Below are 20,037 nucleotides of genomic sequence, written 5' to 3' on the forward strand. Positions count from 1 at the left end.
ATATATTTTAAACCAAACAGTGCAGCCATCATCAGCCTCACTGCCTACATGTGTTTTGGGAGATTCAGAGTCACTTAATTCAGACCTGCCTTGACCAAGAGGCTGCCGTCATGGTGATGAGGGAGTTGTAGAGACATTATTATACTTCCTCACACAATGGTCACACTTATAGGAATATCACGCCCGATTTCAGCTGGGATCGGCTCCAGCCCCCTGCGACCCCGACAGGGACAAGCGGTTGAAGATGAATGAATGAATTAATGAATTATTTCTAAAATTGTGTGTTACCATTAAAAAATGTGAATCGTCCCCCCAAATAGAAATACTCTAAATTATTCAAAACCTAACAAATGTATTTTCAGACTTCACATTCTTCACATTTTAGATTCAAATCTAAAGAAATTATTGAAATTGTGGAAAAATAATGTTTGACAAATAGATTTCTGACTCCACATTAATCTCTGCTCTCCTTCACTACAGCACAAATGAACAGGGAGTTTCTTACACAGACGCTGATGATCAGCAGACTTTTAAAAAAGGGCATCATATTTGATATTGATCCATATCAATGAATCATGCATAAAGTAGTCCCATACACTGGGAGGAAAGGAAGATGGTGAGAAGAACTGGGGCTGGGTAGGCTTTACATGAAGACCCTTAAAATGATGATTTACTAATATAACAGTTAAGTAAAATGATGATTTACCAATATAACAGTACAGTAAAATAATGATTTACTAATATAACAGTCCAGTAAAATGGTGATTTACTAATATAACAGTTTAGTAAGATGATGATTTACTAAGATAACAGTTCAGTAAAATAATGATTTACTAATATAACAGTGAAGTAAGCAGTGATACTCTGTTGGCTGTTAAGGACAAATACACAAGAAAGGTAAGAACAGGAAATAATTCACCGAGCAGTACTTTTTGATTGATATGGGGAGTCCATGCGAAATTGTGATTTATGGTGACATGGTATGAGTTACGTAAGGCAAAAAAAAAATCCTGACATCAGATCTGCACCCCTGGGGCCTCATGTACTAAGAATTGCGTGGCTTTCTTACTAAAACATGGCGTACGCTAGAATCCAGAAACTGGCGTAAGCACAAAAAAATTCAGATGTATCAATGTGTGCGTACGCATGGATCCAAGCACTTTTCCTTTGTACATCCCAATCAACGTGGAATTGAGCGCACATGTAGAAGTGCTAAACTCCTCCCTGTCCACGCCCCCATTTAAATATGCAAATCAATGTAAATAGGGCTTGCACCGGGGATTCCCTCTCTGCACCATCAGATTTAAACGATGAGTAAAGGTAAGAAGCGCAATTTCAACGAGTCTAAGCTCGAAATTTTATCAAATGAAGTGGAGACCGAAGAGCTGTTTTATTTGGTAGCTTCTTTTCAGGGATAAACACAAAGAAAAAGACTTTGAGTGGGAATGTGTGTCTGAGGCAGTGAACGCTGTGGGGTCGGAGCAGCGCAAACCCACTGAAATTAAAAAAAAAAGGTCCGACGTGAAGGTGGAGGTGAAGCGGAGGATTTCAGCCCACCGCCAAAGTATCACCGCAACGGGCGGGGTGACAGGAGGGGAGGAACTGACCCCCTTTTGATCAGAGAGTGGCGGCTATTGTGGAGGACACATCTCCAAGCGGGGTTGTGGGGGGCCATGAAGGCGACACTGATCATCCTCAAGGTAAATGTGTTAAACTCAGAAATGTCATTATACTGGTCGCACAATAGGCTGCTTACATTACACATGCTCCTGCGTTAAGTTGCCAGGATATAAACACATTGACCCATGTTTAATTACTTAATTTTTTTATTATTATTTCTCAATAGACGATGAGACAGGAGAGGGCTCCTCCCTCTGCACCGTGCGCCCTGGCGTCTCCACCGGCACCTCCAGCACCACGCGCCCCAGTGACTCCACCGGCAACTCCAGCACCATGCGCCCCGGCGACTCCAAGCCAGCGGACGTCGGCCCGACTGGCCGTGTCCTTTCACAAGCTGTGCTGGAATCACAGGAGGAAATAGTGAGAGCAATCCGTGGCGTCAGTGATCATCTAGATCAATGGTCAATGCACTGGGAGATATTTATCACGCAATAAATGCACTTACAAAGTAAATTGTGTCTTTGCCTCTTTACATCGTTGAAATCAGACGCTGCGGGTCCGGCATCCGGTTCCTCTGGTGGGGGGGATGTGCTCTGGCAGTGGTATGCCATGGCGGTGTGCCAAGTTGTGCAGGACACCATAGGCCAGCACGATGAGGCACACCTTCTCAGGTGTGTACAGCAGCCCCCCGCCCGACCTGTCTAGACAGCGCCAGCGCCCCTCCAATAGGCCAATTGCCCTCTCCACCACTGCCCGAGTTCGGGAATGGCGGTCGTTGTACCTCCCCTCTTGGTCGGTGCCGGGGTTAGTGAGAGGGGTCAACAGCCACGTTCTCAGGGGGTAACCATATATATATATATATATATATATATATATATATATATATATATATATATATATCACACTACTGTTCGCGGGAAATCAAACAGGACAAAACAACTTCATTATAAGGATTGACAAGACTGAACACACTTATATTAATGACTGCAGAGGTGCGCCGTGGCTACTGAAGTTTACTTTACGCACGCGTTTATTGAGACAAATACTGAACACAAGGAGATGATAGCTCTGCCATTCTTTTTTCACCAGGGAAAAAAACAAATACACATATTTGAATGCGCGTGTCCAAACGTGCATTGTGCTGGTTTAAATTCGGGGCGCATTAAACGGATAAATTATTTACTCACCGAGAAGCCACCCATCGCGCACCGTGCCAGCCTCCAATCTGTTACCAACCATGCTATTGTTTAGATTGAACGAGTCGTGCGTTGCCAGAAACCCCAGAGTGGTCAGCACCTGTGTGGGAACGGACAACCCCTGGCTCCTGGCTGTGTGTCGTTCTAGGGCTGGCCGCAGCCCCGCGCACAGCTCCGGTAACACTGGCCTCGCCAACCTGAAACGACTCATGATCCAGTTGTCGTCATTTGCACGCACCCAACCCCTCTCACGTCTGATATAACCATTTGCGATGTCTTCTAACAAGGCTAAGGCTGCCATTGTTAATTCCATTTTTTATTAAATTGCGCATGCTTTTATATCCTTCTCCTTGTTTTATATCCTTATGATTGCAAACACGTGTGTGTTTATTGTCCATTAATGTGTCTCTGATGCGCACATTACACTGAGGATGAATTGTTTTCACATAACTAACAGTTTCCCAGCATCACCTCTAAGTGTCGCCAACGAAACAATAGCTGTAGAAACGTGCGTACGACAGCCATGAAGTTTGCGTGGCGCACCGCACATTTCCACGGTCATTTCACTTTTGATACATCCGAACTTTGGCGTGGAAAATGGCGTACGCCACGTTTTTGTGCGTACGCAACATTGATACATGAGGCCCCTGGTCTCTTCCTGCCACAAAAAAGAGGCAACCAATAAAATGTTCTGGAATATTCTCCACTGTAGGTGCTATGACTCACAGTCAGATTATGAGACTGAGTAGCCTCAATACATATATGGTTAATGAATTCATATTAGCTATCACAAATAATTATCAAGGACAATATAAATAATGACTCTAGTAAATACTAGTGTCCCGAGGGGGAATATAAGGGACAGTGACAGCTTTAAACCTGTTGTACGCAAATGCTAAGGATGCGTACAGCTCCACTGTCCTGCCACCACTGGGCAGGTCAGACCACAACCTAGTCTTGCTCTCCATCATACAAGCCTGAGGTTCAGCAGCACCCAGTCACAGTGAGGACGGTGAGGAGCGCTGGAGACCACAGACTGGGATGCTCTGTATGAGCCAAATGGCAAAGACATTGATGGCCTGACTGACTGTCTCTCCGAGTACATTGGGTTTTGCATAGACAACACCATGAGGTCCGCTGCTACCCCAACAACAAACCGTGGGTAACCAGCGACCTGAAGGCCCTTCTTAACCAGAAGAAGAAGGCATTCAGATCAGGGGACAGAGCAGAACTCAAACAGGTGCAAAGGGAACTGAAACGCTGCATCAGGAAGAGCAAGGACAACTTTAGAAGAAAACTGTAACACAAACTGGAGGAGAACAACACCAGGGACGACTGGAGTGGGATGAGAGCAATCACCGGCTTCTAGCAGAGAGGTGGGAATGCAGCTGAGGGGGATGAATGACGCGTCAACGAGTTGAACCTGTTTTTCAATAGGTTCAACTCCAACACCTCCATGACCGGCGGCCCTTCTACTGCGCCTACAAGAAACAACCCAACACCACCCCCTGCCATACACCCCCATCACCCCTAACACCTCCCCGCTGACATTCACCATAGACCCTTTCACACCTTCCGACAACAGGACATCCTCTCAGCCGCAACAGCACCCCACCAACTCATTCAGTAGATACCTCAATCATCCACCTGGACTAACTCAGATCTGTAAATTCTTGCACATTCTCTGTCCACATATTCATAGTATAGTATTTATGGTATATATACATTGTGTAATTATCTATCTGTCTATCTATCTATCTATCTATCTATCTATCTATCTATCTATCTATCTATCTATCTATCTAACTATCTATCTATCCATAAATTGATGCAGAGAAGGCACAAATTGTTGCATAAAAATTCACCAGAATGTAGGAAGTGGACGCTCAGAACTTTCTCGGGGAAGCCCCCTGACCCCTCCTTTCAATGTGTCAACCCCAATGTTGAAACAAAGCCTAGTTGTCAGTGCAAAGGGTAAGAGAGAAGGACGGAGAAGGAGAGTGCAAGTAGTGCAGTGTTGGTGTAACCCCCGAGCCTGCAAGAGCACAGAGAGAGACCTCCTCACAAAGCATTTAAACAGCAATAGCAAAGTCATTGAGTTGTTGTGATTGGTTCAGAATGTTGCTGTGGCTGTCCCTGGTTCCTGGTTCCATCACTCCCAGACAGGCTCTCATTCGTTCATGAGTTGAATCCTCTGCCCCCTGGTCACACAGTTCCTCCAATAATTCACCAGCTCCTGTTAAAAGAACTCTAAAGAACCCACCCTTCTGGGAGGCTGACCCTCTCATTTTATTGCACCTAGTTTTAACCTGGAGCTTATCTGCAACACCCTTTTATTATGCCATCTGTGGTAAATTGATGATACTGTGAAAGCATGCTAAATTGTTTTTAACTTCTATATGTACACAATAAAACAATCAATTAAAGCTGCAAGGAGCGATGAACGTGCCCTCGCACCCGATGCATGATGGGGAGGCAGCTGCTCGCTGGCACTCGTGGCTATATGCTTTAGATATTGAGACATTCATGTAAATCTGATTCATTTTGTCATATCAGTCCGATTTCCTGTTGCCAGTAAGTGGTGCTGTGTCTGTCAGTCGATATTGGTATGTAGTTGTACGCCTTGACTCTTATCATCTGCTGGCTAAGGATAAACGTAGATATGGTAAGCTTGTTATTCACGTCGGCGGTAATGACACCCGATTACGTCAATCGGAGGTCACTAAAATGAATGTGGAGTCGGTGTGTGCATATGCAAAAACTATGTCGTACTCCGTAATTTTCTCTGGTCCCCTGCCCAACTTGACTTGCGATGACATATATAGCCGCATGTCATCATTCCGTCACTGGCTGTCTGGATGGTGCCCGGTAAATAATGTGGGCTTCGTAGATAATTGGCAGTCTTTCTGGGGAAAACCCGGTCTTATTAGGAGAGATGGTATTCATCCTACTTTGGAGGGTGCTGCTCTCATATCTAAGAACCTGGACGCAGTTGTTAGCGGTCTAAAACCATGCCCAGTTTTGGGATCAGGAAGCAGAGTCACAGTTTAATACACCACTCTGCGCTGCCCTTATCGCAGGTGCCCAGGAAGCAGAGTGGCAGTCTAACACACCTCTCTGCGCTCCCTGTAGAGCATTTTCCAGCTCAGTATAGTATACAAATGCTGTGTGCCCCACGATCATCTAAATTAACCAGATCAAAAATGAACACAAGAGGCGCTATAAAGAAAAACTTGATACAAATCAACACCAAATCTTCTTTCCACAGAATACTATTTTATCAGACCATTATTTAATAACTTTTGAATTCATATTACAGGACTACTCACCTCTGGGCAAAAGTTTCTACACTAGATGTTTATCTGATAGTGCTGTAACTAAATTTAAGGAATCAATTCCATCTGCATTTAATTTAATGCCTTATCCTAATATTCAAGATTCCTTCACTAGCATTAGGTTCTCTGAAATTGATCCCCTTGTTGACAGTGTTGCAGGCTCACTACGAACAACACTTGACTCTGTTGCTCCTTTAAAAAGATTCAGATTCATAAAACACGGGACGTGATGTTGAGACTGCCCATTGTGCCAATAGATGGTGTGCACTCACATGAGATTTACCGTGATGTTAAGAGTGGCATGGGAGATATGTTCCTAAGGGTGGGGTTAGATGTAAAATTTCGGGACACATCCTCAGTAGTGTTCCTTTGAGTCGATGGGTGTTTCGGCCTTTAAACACTACACACCCTCATCAAAGGTGGCCAGCTACAGGCTGATCAAGCCTTAGCTTGTGTCCCATGCCCAATCATAGCCTAGAGTAGCCTAGCTGTAAAATGGCTAATATCCCAAGGGACTATGCATGGCAAGGGCGTCCTCTTCCCTGAGCCAAGCCTAAAGCTGACCGCATACCTCATGGGCCCTCCTCAGGTTGGAGGGTTGAAATTCGGGCTCTCAGGTCAGGGGGGGGGTCATGTTCTTAGGGCCCAGCAAGTGTCCTTCCGTTTAATCCATAGCCATTGGCTGCCCCTTTCAGCTGCTTCAGAAACTGATCTGATGGTCTTCATCAGAGCCTGTCCCTGGATTCCAAGTTCCTTCAGCAGGCTGATGGTGGAAGAGGCCACGAATCCTCTACATCCAACTTCAACCGGACAGACTTTTGCATTCCAGCCATGTTGAATTGCGTCTGCTGCTAGCTCCGTGTATCGCAGCATCATAAGCCTCCTCAACAGAGTTCTCCCACGGGACTGTGAGTTCTATGATGAACACAGATCTTCGTGAAGGAGACCAGAGTAACATGTCTGGCCTAAGGTTGGTGGTCGCGATCTCAGATGGAAAAATGAGTTGCTGGCCAACATCAACAAGCATTTTCCAGTCCCGGGCCATGGCTAGGTGTCCAGTTTCTGGCTTCGTAGCGGTATGCTTGGGCTTTTCCTGTCCCTCCCGGATGAATGTTGTTGTTTTCATGGGGTTGTTTGGTCTTGGGGGTAAGGAGTTGGTTGCATTCCTCATGATCTCAATTGCTGCAGCCTGGCTCTTGAGGACTTGATTGTGCCTCCAGGTGTAGCGGCCTTGTGTGAGGCTGGTCTTGCAACCTGTCAAGATATACCTGAGAGTCGGTGGAGCTGGGCAAAGAGGGCAGGTTGGATCCTCGCCATACCACTGATGTAGGTTCTTTGGTGATGGAAGCACATCATATACAGCTCTTATGATGAAACTGATGTTGCTTGCGTCCATTTGCCATACCTCACTCCAGTTAATCTTTCTCCTCTCCAGGCCTTCCCACCGCATCCATTGCCCCTGTTTAGCAAGAGAGACATCCTTTGTACCTCTCGCAGTCTTTTCCTGCCTGCGCACCTCTTCAACCACCAGTTTTCTACGCTCAGATGTTGTTGCCTTGCGCCAAGACAGTTTACCCGCTGCCAGGCCAAAACCTCCTCTTCCATGCTGGATATGCCCCAGAATGTATTGGTGTCTCAGGGCAGATATTGCTTGCTGCACCGCATTGGATGGTGTCCATTTCCGTCCGGTTAGTACAGGAGGTGCAGCACTGCCGATGGTATGGTCTCTGGAGTCCTGCAATGTCATCTGAAGTCTAACTTTAGAGCACTTGTACTCCTCATTTAAACTTGTGAGAGGTAGTTCAAGGACCCCTTTGCCGTAGAGGCTGATGTTGCTTAGACATCGTGGGACACCGAGCCATTTCTTTGCGTTTGCTGTAATGGTACGCTCCATCTTCTCCACCGATGTTATTGGGACCTCATACATGGTGAGTGGCCACATTACCCTGGGGAGAAGTCCAAACTGTAGACACCAAAGCTTGAGCTTCCCAGGCAGTAGGGTCTTGTTAATCCTCTCCAGACCGTTGACAATGTCCTGCCGTAACTGCAGCACTTGATCTGCTTCCTTGAGGTTTGCACTGTACCATCTACCCAGGCTTTTCACAGGTTGCTTAGACACTGTTGGTATCGGATCATCACCAATGCAGAACTTCACATCTTTCAGCTGCCCCTTGACTATGGCAACACTTCGACATTTGCTGGGCTTGATTTTCATCCGTGCCCACTTGATGTTCTCCTCCAGTTTCGCCAGCAGCCGCTTGGTGCAAGCTGGAGTTGTGGTCAGAGTAGTCATGTCATCCATGTACGCTCGGATTGGTGGTAGACGGAGCCCGTTCTTAGTTCGCTCACCGCCCACCACCCATTTCGAGGCCCTGATGATGACTTCCATGGCCATAGTGAAGACCAGAGGTGAGATTGTACAGCCTGCCATTATGCCTCTTTCCAGGCGCTGCCAGGTTGTAGTGAAGTCAGGCGTTGTGAAACACATTTGAAGGTCTTGGAAGTAGGCCTTTACCAGCTTAGTGATGGGTTCTGGTACATGGAAAAAGTTGAAGGAGTCCCAAAGCAGTTCATGGGGAACTGAACCAAAGGCATTGGCCAGATCAAGGAAGATGACATAGAGGTCTCTTTTGTCCTTCTTAGCTGCTTGGATCTGGTGCCAAATCATACTGGTATGCTCTAGGCAACCAGAGAATCCAGGAATGCCTGCTTTCTGTACAGATGTATCAATGTACTTGTTCCTTTCCAGGTACGTTGACAGCCTCTGTGCCATTATGCTGAAAAATATTTTCCCCTCGACATTGAGAAGACTGATTGGTCGGAATTGACTGATGCTAGTGGCATCCTTTTCATTCGGAATCAACACACCGCCAGCCCTTCGCCATGCCTTGGGCATTATTTCCTTCTGCCACACTATCCTCATGAGTCTCCAAAGAAAGCGTAGAACATCCGGTGTGTTCTTGTAGAGCTTGTATGGTACTTCATTAGACCCCGGAGCCGATGGCGCTCTAGCTAACCGGACTACATTCTCAACTTCCTTCCACTTTGGAGGTTCAGTGTCCAGTTTGAATTCTGGAGGTTGAATAGGTGGGATGTCATGTCGTGTCCTGATGGGCCTTCTCCAGATGTTCTTCCAATTCCTTCTTTGGTGTTTTCAGGATTCCGCTCTTGTCCTTGGCAAAGAGGAGATAATGAAACAGAGGATGTTAGCTCCGTGGTATAACTCACAAACCCGTGAATTAAAACAAGTATTGCGAAACATATAGGAAGGCCCTCCGTAATGCCAGAGCAGCCTATTACTCATCTTTAATAGAGGAGAATAAGAACAATTCTAGATTTCTTTTCAGCACTGTAGCCAGGCTGACAGAGAGCCACAGCTCTATTGAGCCATGTATTCCTATAACCCTCAGAAGTAACGACTTCATGACCTTCTTTAATGACAAAATAACTATTAGAGACAAAATCCACTCGCTTGGCACCAATTTTTCTTCAAACTCAGGAACCAACTGTACGACCTGATATGTTCTTGGACTGCTTTTCTACAGTCGACCTTAACAAATTAACATGTACTATTTCAGCATCAAAGCCCTCTACTCTATTCCAACTAGGTTACTTAAAGAAGTGTTACCTATAGTTAGCACTCCTGTATGATAAACATGTCTTTATCAGCAGGTTATGTACCACAGTCTTTTAAAGTAGCTGTAATTAAACCTCTTCTTAAAAAGCCCAGTCTTGATCCTAAGGTACTAGCCAACTATAGACCTGTATCTCACCTTCCTTTTCTCTCTAAGATCCTTGAGAAATTAGTAGCCAATCAGCTGTGAGACTTTTTACATAATAATGAGTTATTTGAGGACTTCCAGTCAGGATTTAGAATGAATCATAGCACTGAGACAGCACTGGTAAAAATTACTAACGACCTTCTAATAGCTTCAGACAAAGGACTTGTCTCTGTACTTGTTTTACTAGCTCTTTGTGCTGCCTTCGACACTGTTGACCATCACATCCTGCTACAGAGACTGGAGCATCTAATTGGCATTAAAGGAACTGCACTGAGCTGATATTTATCTGATAGATCTCAGTTTGAACATGTTAATGACAAATCCTCCATTCACACTAAAGTCACTCACGGAGTCCCACAGGGTTCTGTCCTTGGACCGATTCAATCTACCTTATATATGCTTCCCTTAGGAAATATTATAAGGAAGCACTCCATAAACTTTCATTGTTATGCCGATGATACACAATTATATTTGTCGATCAAACCAGATGAAACCGATCCGTTAGATAAACTTCAAATGTGCATTAAGGAAATAAAAAGCTGGATGACCTGCAATTTTCTGATGTTAAACTCAGATAAAACTGAAGTCATTGTACTTGGCCCCAAAGGCCTCAAAAATAACACCACAGTAAGGAATCTGGGTGTTATTTTTGATCAGAATATGTCCTTCGATTCTCACATAAAACTTACAACAAGGAATGCATATTTTCACCTGCGTAATATTGCGAAAATTAGGAACATTGTTTCTCAGAAAGATGCAGAAAAACTAGTCCATGCATTTGTTACTTCTAGGCTGGACTACTGCAACTCCTTATTTTCGGGCTGCTCCAATAAGTCTGTTAAGAGTCTCCAGTTGGTCCAAAATGCTGCTGCTCGTGTACTAACTAAAACCAATAGAAGAGAATATATTTCTCGTGTATTGGCTTCTTTGCACTGGCTACCTGTAAAATCTAGAATAGAATTTAAAATCCTCCTCCTTACCAACAAAGCTCTTATTGGTCAGGCTCCGTCATATCTTAAAGAGCTCATAGTACCGTATTACCTGACTAGATCGCTGCGCTCTGAGAATGCAGGGCTACTTGTCATTCCTAGAGTCTCCAAAAGTAGAATGGGAGGCAGAGCCTTCAGCTACAAAGGTCCTCTCCTGTGGAACCAACTCCCAAGTGTTATTCAAAATACAGACACTGTCCCCATATTTAAGAGTAAACTTAAAACTTTCCTTTTCGGTAAAGCTTACAGCTAGGGCTTACGAGCCCTTAGCAATGTTGTTATTTTTAAGGTGATTTTGTTCTGCTTAATTATGCTGCTATAGGCCTAGTCTGCCGGGGGATAATACTTTTCCAGATACTCTGAGCTTCTCTCCTCTCTGTCTGTATCATTCATGTCTCATCAATGCATGTTACCAATTTAACTTCTTCCCCGGAGTTATTCGTGCTTTGTCGTCTCGCAGGTCTCTGCTGATCGTGGTGGTGCCTGCTGCCGTGGTCCTGCATGACGCTTCCTGCAACTATTATAATCTATAACCTTAGCTGTGCTTGTTTCTACTAACTGCCATAACATATAAGTCATATTCACATTACTATAGATATTATTATCGTTACTGGAAGTGTGTCTGTCTCTGTCTTTGTGTCTCTCTTCGTCTCTCTCTGTCCATCTGTCTGTCTTTTCTCTCTTTCTCTCTGTTTTTCTTCCTCCCCAACCGGTCAAGACAGATGGCTGTCTGACGTTCCTGCCTGTAATAGGGAAGGTTTTCGTTGCCACCGTACTCTACGGGGGAATTGTTGGGACTATGTTTATCATAAATAAGTCATAGAGTGTGGTCTTTACCTAGTTTGTAAAGTGTCCTGAGATAGCTTTTGTTATGATTTGGCACTATAAATAAAATTGAATTGAATTGAATTGGGAAACGTGGTGCAGTTTGGACAATTCATGCTAAAGTTAAAGTGACTTCCTGTTTATGGAGGGGGCGGGACAAAATGGATTCCATGCCATTAGCATGCATAGCTCATAGTACGGTATTACCCGACTAGATCGCTGCGCTCTGAGAATGCAGGGCTACTTGTCGTTCCTGGAGTCTCCAAAGTAGAATGGGAGGCAGAGCCTTCAGCTACCAAGCTCCTCTCCTGTGGAACAAACTCCCAGGTGTTATTCGGGAGGCAGAGACTGTCCCCATATTTAAGAGTAAACTTAAAACTTTCCTTTTTGATAAAGGGCTTACAATCCCTTAACAATGTTGTTATTTTTAAAATGATTTTGTTCTGCTTAATGATGCTGCTATAAGCCTAGTCTAACGGGGGATAATCCTGTTCCTGATACTCTGAGCTTCTCTCTTCTCTGTTTGTATCATTCATGTCTCATCAATGCATGTTACTAATTCAACTTCTTCCCCGGAGTTGTTTGTTCTTTGTCGTCTCGCAGGTCTCTGCTGATCGTGGTTGTGCCTGTGGCCGTGGTCCTGCATAACGCTTCCTGCTACTACTATAACTATTAGTCATACATACTATCACTAGTCTAATTATAACTTCAGAATTTGTAGCCATAAAACACCATCAGTGGTATGTCTCGCTGTATCGTAGCTGCTGTTGCCACTACTTGTCATTGATCATGTTTGCCACCATAATTATTATTATTGTCATATTCTATCACCTTAGCTGTGCTTGTTTTTACTATTCTGCTGTATTAACTGCAATAACATATAAGTCATATTCACATTGCTATAGATATTATTATAGTAACTGTTACTCTTTGGTTGCTTGCATCTCTGGAAGTGTGTCTGTCTCTGTGTTCGTGTCTATCCTTGTCTCTCTCTCTGTCCATCTGTCTGTCTTTTCTCTCTTTCTCTCTCCCTTTCTTCCTCCCCAACCGGTCAAGACAGATGGCCGTCCTCCACAGAGCTGGGTCTGTCCAATGTTCCTGCCTGTTATAGGGAAGGTTTTCATTGCCATCTTACTCTCAGGGGGAATTGTTGGGTCTATGTAAATCATAAATAAGTCATAGAGTGTGGTCTTTACCTAGTTTGTAAAGTGTCCCGAGATAACTTTTGTTATGACTTGGCACTATAAACAAAATTTAATTTAATTGAATCAAATTGAACTACCCAACATACACAAAACATGCATTGTGTTTCCCTACATCCAGTGTAGAACCCACAATGTAAGTTTCATGTGAATCAGTAAATATTTTTCATTTTCCTGTTGCCAGTAGGGGCACTATTCTTATGACTAAATATTGAGATGCAGATGTGTTCAGGCCTGGACTGTAATGAATCATGAGAAATTTGGGGCATTTTGAAACAATTTATGTTGAAGTTACAACCACCTCCTATTTCACAGCGAAGGATGATCGCCACGATAACAGAATTAGATGAAAACCCAAAATCTACATGATCATGAAGGTCTGGCAGGGAACAGGACATCAAAATATATAAAATGTAACTTCCTGTCAATGGTAGGGGGCGCTATGACCAAAAATTGTCTTACATATATGTTTAGGACGGGTCTCTGATCAAACATGTGAAGTTTGGAAAAGATCTGAACACCTGATGTGCAGTTTCAGCAGTGTCTTTTCTCATGGCGTTACATCGAAATTCACCGTGCAGCCACAGCTGTGCCATTAAACGACATCGTCCCATGTTCACAATGAAGCATCATATACGTCTCAAGGCTCTCTTCGCCACTTTTGAGGAGGATGTGATGAACCAGTTAGGACGAGGACATTAAGGAATAAAATATGTAATTTCCTGTTACCAGCAGGAGGCGCTATGACTATATGTAAATATTGGCACACCAGCCGAGAGTCCTATCATGCCTGAGAAGTTTGGGACAGATTGGACAATGTATGTTCATGTTGAAGACCACTTCCTGGTTTATGGCTCGGGGACAAAATTTGAGGCCCCTCCACGGCCAAGCTGATTGATGAAAATGCGTATGCTCCGAAATTTAGCGTCCCATGTCTTGAAGGTCTACAGACCAACTTTGAAGTCATTCTGTTGAAATCTATAAGAGGAGTTTGTTAAAGTACAAAGTAAAGGTTTTGAAAAAAACCCATCCATGTTCAGCGTGGACAGCTCATCGATCATCGTTTGGTAGCGAGTTCACATTCCCCACGATTACGGAGGGAATCGATGGCTTGTAGTGCCTCTGATTCTCCGCTCGCTCTGTCTTTAGCTTTGCCCCGGCCTTGCAGCCCCTGGGTCTCCTGCTCAGCCAGCAGTTTCTCTCTTGAGTAGTTGAGAAAACTGGCTCTTGGTTGCATTTTTAAATTCAATTAAATTTCAATTCAATTTAATTTATAGTGCCAAATCCTAACAAAAGTTATCTCAGGACACTTTACAGAGTAAGCATTGACCCAACAATTCCCCCGTAGAGTACGGTGGCAACGAAAACCTTCCCTATAACAGGCAGGAACTTCGGACAGACCCAGCTTGTGGAGGAATACTGCAGGAAGAAAAGGAGAGAGAAAGATAGAAAGACAAAGACAGACAAAAGACAGAGAGACAGACACTTCCAGAGATGCAAGCAGCCAGAGTAAAATTAACTATAACAATATCTATAGTAATGTGAATATGACTTATATGGTATGGCAGTTAATACAGCAGAATAGTAGGAACAGGCACATCTAAGGTGATAGAATATAAAAAATTTTATAATAATGACAAACATGATCAATGACGAGTAGGGGCAATGGTGTTTTTATTGCTACAAATTGTATAATTTATAAGACTAGTGACAGTATAAATGACTAATAGTTAGAAGTAGCAGGAAGCGTCATGCAGGACCACAGCAGCAGGCACCACCATGATCAGCCGAGACCTGCGCACAGGATCAGGGCAGCAGGCACCACCAACATCAGCAGAGACCTGCACACAGGACCACGGAGGCAGGCACCACTACCATCAGCAGAGACCTGCACACAGGACCAAGGCAGCAGGCACCAGCACCATCAGCAGAGACCTGCACAGGACCACGGCAGGAGGCACCACCACCATCAGCAGAGACCTACACACAGGACCACGGCAGTAGGCACCACCACCATCAGCAGAGACCTACCCACAGGACCACGGCAGTAGGCACCACCACGATCAGCAGAGACCTGCGAGACGACAAAGCACAAACAAATCCGGGGAAGAAGTTGAATTAGTAACATTCAAGAAGAGGTTTAATTACAGCTACTTTAAAAGACTGTGGTACATAACCTGCTGATAAAGACATGTTAATCATATCTAATACAGGAGAGCTAACTAAAGGTAACACTTCTTTAAGTAACCTTGTTGGAATAGAGTCTAGGAGACAAGTAGAAAGCTTTGATGCGTAAATAGTAGAGGTTAATCTGTTAAGGTCAACTGTAGAAAAGCAGTCCAAGAATATATCAGGTCGTACAGTTTCTAAGGTTCCTGGGTTTGAAGAAAAATTGGTGCCAAGCGAGTTGATTTTGTCTCTATTAGTTATACTTTTGTCATTAAAGAAGGTCATGAAGTCGTTACTACTGAGGTTTATAGGAATACATGGCTCAATAGAGCTGTGGCTCTCTGTCAGCCTGGCTACAGTGCTGAAAAGAAATCTAGGATTGTTCTTATTCTCCTCTATTAAAGATGAGTGATAGGCTGCTCTGGCATTACGGAGGGCCTTCCTATATGTTTTTAGACTTTCATGCCAAGCTAAGCGAGATTCCTCCAATTTAGTAGAGCGCCATTTACTTTCTAATTTTCGCGATACTTGTTTTAATTCACGGGTTTGTGAATTATACCACGTTGCCAACTTCCTCTGTTTCATTTACCATTCATATTACCATACAGGAGATCAATTGTCCTGTTGTTTCTGGTGGAACTGTCTAAAACCTGGTGAAAAACAGCCAAAGTAGAATCCAAAGTTGCATGATTAAAGTCCCCAGAGATGATCATAAGGCTGAATGTGAAAGATAAAGAACAAGACTTTCAAATGAATTACAATTTAGTTTAGGTTTAGGGTTTATTAATAGGCCTGAGACATAAATAGATGCAACGCCACCTATATTACATATTATAAGTATTATTATGACTTAGAGGAGTGGATTCTTTTAGGCCTACATATTCTTCAGGACACAGCCAGGTTTCAGTCAGACAGAGAACATCAATATGGTTATCTGATATCAAATAATTTATTAATACAGCTTTAGATGACAGAGATCTGATGTTTAAAAGTCCAGATTTTATTTTCTGATTTTTTTGCATTATCGCAGATTTGAGGTTGATTTGTATCAAGTTTTTCTGTGTGGCTCCTCCTCTGTTAATTTTTTATTTAATTAATGTAGATGATCGTGGGAAATTATCTATGTCGCCAACTCCAGCTATACAAACAACATATTAACAACAACAATATATATATGAACACGTTGTGAGCATTCATCCCATTGGACAGAGGACCTGACACCTGAACGTCTTTACCTTACTCCCTGTTTTTAAGTTAACAGGGATTTTACAATGATATCTGTGATATTTCTCATCACAAAACACTAGTGTATCCTTGTTAATAACACAAAAGTTTTCCCCTTCGATTTTGTGAAACAGGGGGCTTTTTCTGTTTTGGATCATCTCCCTTTCCCTATGCACTGTACACTGTCTACTGTTAATATTGCATTATTACTGTATTTTGTCTTGCATTTGGGTCCCAGGTTTTCCTGTGTATCGTTCATTACAAGCAGGCAGCAGCACAGGTAGCACCAGTGCTTACAGTGAGGTGAAAGGAGAGAGACAGTGATGGTAACTTAATCCATGCAAGACCACGATTAAGCGTATATCAGTCGTATTGTATTATTTTTGGTTTCATGATCTGTTAAAGATATGATCTGACATCACTTTCTGCCAGCTGTAGGGACATTGTCTTTATATTATGTCAAAAGTTATGGCTCTGCACTCTCCACAAATATGGTAGCATAGTTACCTCTATGTCAAATCTTTCCAATTTTCAATTAAAGTTTGTTATTATACAACACAAGATTGTGAAAATAAATATCTGTTTGTTCTAAACAAACGCATCCTAATGCAAACTAACTATTCAAACTCATAAATCATCACATCGCAAAAATACAATAGCGGAGTACGAATGATGACTTTAGGAGTGACCACCTTTCTTGTGTTATGGTAAATGATATTTGTGTATCTTTTGTTTGTTAAATGGTATAAATGATTGTTACTGTTTTTTATTCTGGTACAGCTGGTTGCAGTCAGAAGACTCATCCCCCGTGGATGCTCCTCACGCTCACTCTGAGGTGGCCTCTGCTCCACAGACTGTTGGGATGTACTTAAATTTGTTTCCATTAGCCCAAACAATTATGTTCAGATATGGATACTTGTATCTGTATGGTGTATGTAATACAGTCTTGAGATGTACACTCCATCTTTGTGTTTTAGTACAAAGTTTAATTATTATTACAGCATAATAGTTACACATTTCACAGCCACTCCATAAAGTGACAATTTAAAATAAAAAATCTTTGTGCTTTTTTTTTTCTTTTTTACCGTATTTTCGCGACTATAAGGCGCATATAAACGTCTTTTTTTTTTCTCAAAATGTGCGGCGCGCCCAATGTGTGTTACTGCGGACGTTGTTGAGACCACCGTGAGAACGTTCAAGGGGGATAGTGGGCGTGGATTGTGTATAAAAGAACAGGTATGTGCTTTATGCAAAACATTGTTGTCTTAACAACCCTGAGAATGGCAAAGAGACACGCCTATGAAGCACAGTTTAAACTGAAGGCTATCAGCTACGCAGAGGAACATGGAAATCGAGCAGCCGCGAGAGAACTCAAGATTAATGAATCGATGGTTCGCAAGTGGAGGAAGATGGAAAACGAACTCCGACAGGTGAAGAAGACACTGCTGAGTTTCCGCGGACATAAGGCCAGGTGGCCCGAGTTGGAGGAAAGACTCGAGCGGTGGATCATTGAGCAAAGAACGAGTGGGGCGAGCGTTTCGACGGTCACTATTCGACTAAAAGCAGTAACGCTAGTGGAAGAAATGAAAATTGAACATTTTCAAGGAGGTCCGTCGTGGTGCTTTCGTTTTATGAAACGGTGCCATTTTTCCATCCGGACCAGGACTACAGTAGCGCGGCAGCGTCCGGCGGATTATAATGAAAAGCTGGCGAGCTTCCACTCCTGCGGCAAACACATCGCCGACAAAAGCATCCAGCCAAGCCACATCACCAACATGGACGAGGTGCCGCTCACTTTCGACATCCCGGTGAGTCACACGGTGGAGAAGAAGGGGACAAGAACGGTAGCGATACGCACAACGGGGTATGAAAAAGCTTCGTTTACTGTTGTGCTTGGCTGCCACGCAAATGGACAGAAACTGCCGCCTATGGTGATTTTTAAGAGAAAGACTTTGCCTAAAGAGACTTTTCCAGCTGGAGTCATTATTAAGGCAAATGAAAAGGGCTGGATGGATGAGGAGATGATGAAAGCGTGGCTGAGGGAGGTGTATGTAAGGAGACCAGGTGGTTTTTTCCGCGCATCACCATCGCTGTTAATCTGTGACTCCATGCGTGCCCATCTCACAGCCGATGTGAAAAACACGGTGAAACAAATGAACGTTGTGCTTACTGTTATTCCGGGAGGTCTGACAAAGGAACTTCAACAGCTCGACATCGGCGTGAACCGGCCGTTTAAAGTAAGGCTGCGAGCGGCGTGGGAGCGATGGATGACCGATGGAGACCACAGTTTCACGAAAAGTGGAAGGCAGCGCCGGGCAAGTTACGCCACAGTTTGCGGATGGATTGTAGATGCTTGGGCTAACGTGTCTGCTGGCACTGTTGTTCGAGCTTTCGCAAAAGCCGGCATCATTTCCGAGGAGCCGCACGGCACGGAAAGTGACTCTGACAGCGAAGAAGGGGAAACTGGCATGTCTGATTTAGCGCAGCTGTTTAATTCAGAAACAGAGGATGATGACTTTGATGGCTTTGATTAAATACTTTGTAATAAATACATGTAATAAATACATGAAATACATACTCAGTTTTGCTCCCGCTCTATTTTAAAATACGCAGTAGAGGTATTTAAACGTAGTAGAGAATATGTACCGGTATATAAAACCTGCGCCCTATAATCCGGTGCGCCGTATGTGTGTGTTGAATACAGAAATGGCACACATAACTGAGACTGCGCCTTTTAGTACGGTGCGCCGTATGATCGTGAAAATACGGATACCATTTTAGGGGTAACCTTTTCTTCTGGCTTCTACAAACTGGAGCACATGAAAAAGTCTCTTTTCAGAGAGCTGGAGGGTAGCAAGATCCAGTCTGGTTAACACCGCAGTGGAAATCACATCTGCCAACAGTGAAGGGGCAATTCTGCTGTTGTCCATTGTCGTGACTGTAGAATGTGATGTTAGCATGCATACCAGACACCTCTTCCGCAACCGAGATGCCAGTGCTTCAGGATTCTTCCAGATTTTGTACTGAATAAGGCCCTTTGCCCCTGTGGTAAGTTCTGCTATGCAGTGTTGAGTGTTTGAGCATATCATGAAAATGTTAGCTTTTTCAAGATCTATTTAATACTTCTCAGCAGTGCACTTCAACTTAAGTTCATCCATTCATCTTCTTCAACCGCTTGTCCCTGTCGGGGTTGCGGGGGGCTGGAGCCGAGCTGTTTTGAAAAATATAAAAGAATCGTGTGTCCCCCCTGGCCACCATGTTTAACTTGAGATGAGGTACGCCCTGGACAGGACGCAAGTTTTATCGCAGGGCACATAGAGACGCACAGAGACAGAGAACCATTCACACCCACGGGCAATTTCAGAGTCATGAATTAACCTAACACGGGCATGTCTTTGGAGTGGGAGGAAACCGGAGAACCTGGAGAAAACCCACACAGACACGGGGAGAACATGCAAACTCCCCACAGAAGGGCCCCAGCTGGGATTTGAACCGAGAACCCTCTTGCTGTGAGGCCACAGTGCTAACCACCACACCACCAGTGTTAATTAATTGGATTCAAAATTTCAGAGTTCAGAAATCTGTTGGTAAAAATGTGACTACTGGCCAGCTACCCTTCACTTTGCCACTATTTATGGAATTGATGTTTTCTACTCATTTGAAGAAATTAAATGGCTGCTCCTGGACTGTCCTGT

The sequence above is a fragment of the Echiichthys vipera genome (assembly GCF_963691815.1).
Source record: "Echiichthys vipera genome assembly, chromosome: 11".
In the NCBI taxonomy this organism is placed as follows: Eukaryota; Metazoa; Chordata; class Actinopteri; order Perciformes; family Trachinidae; genus Echiichthys; species Echiichthys vipera.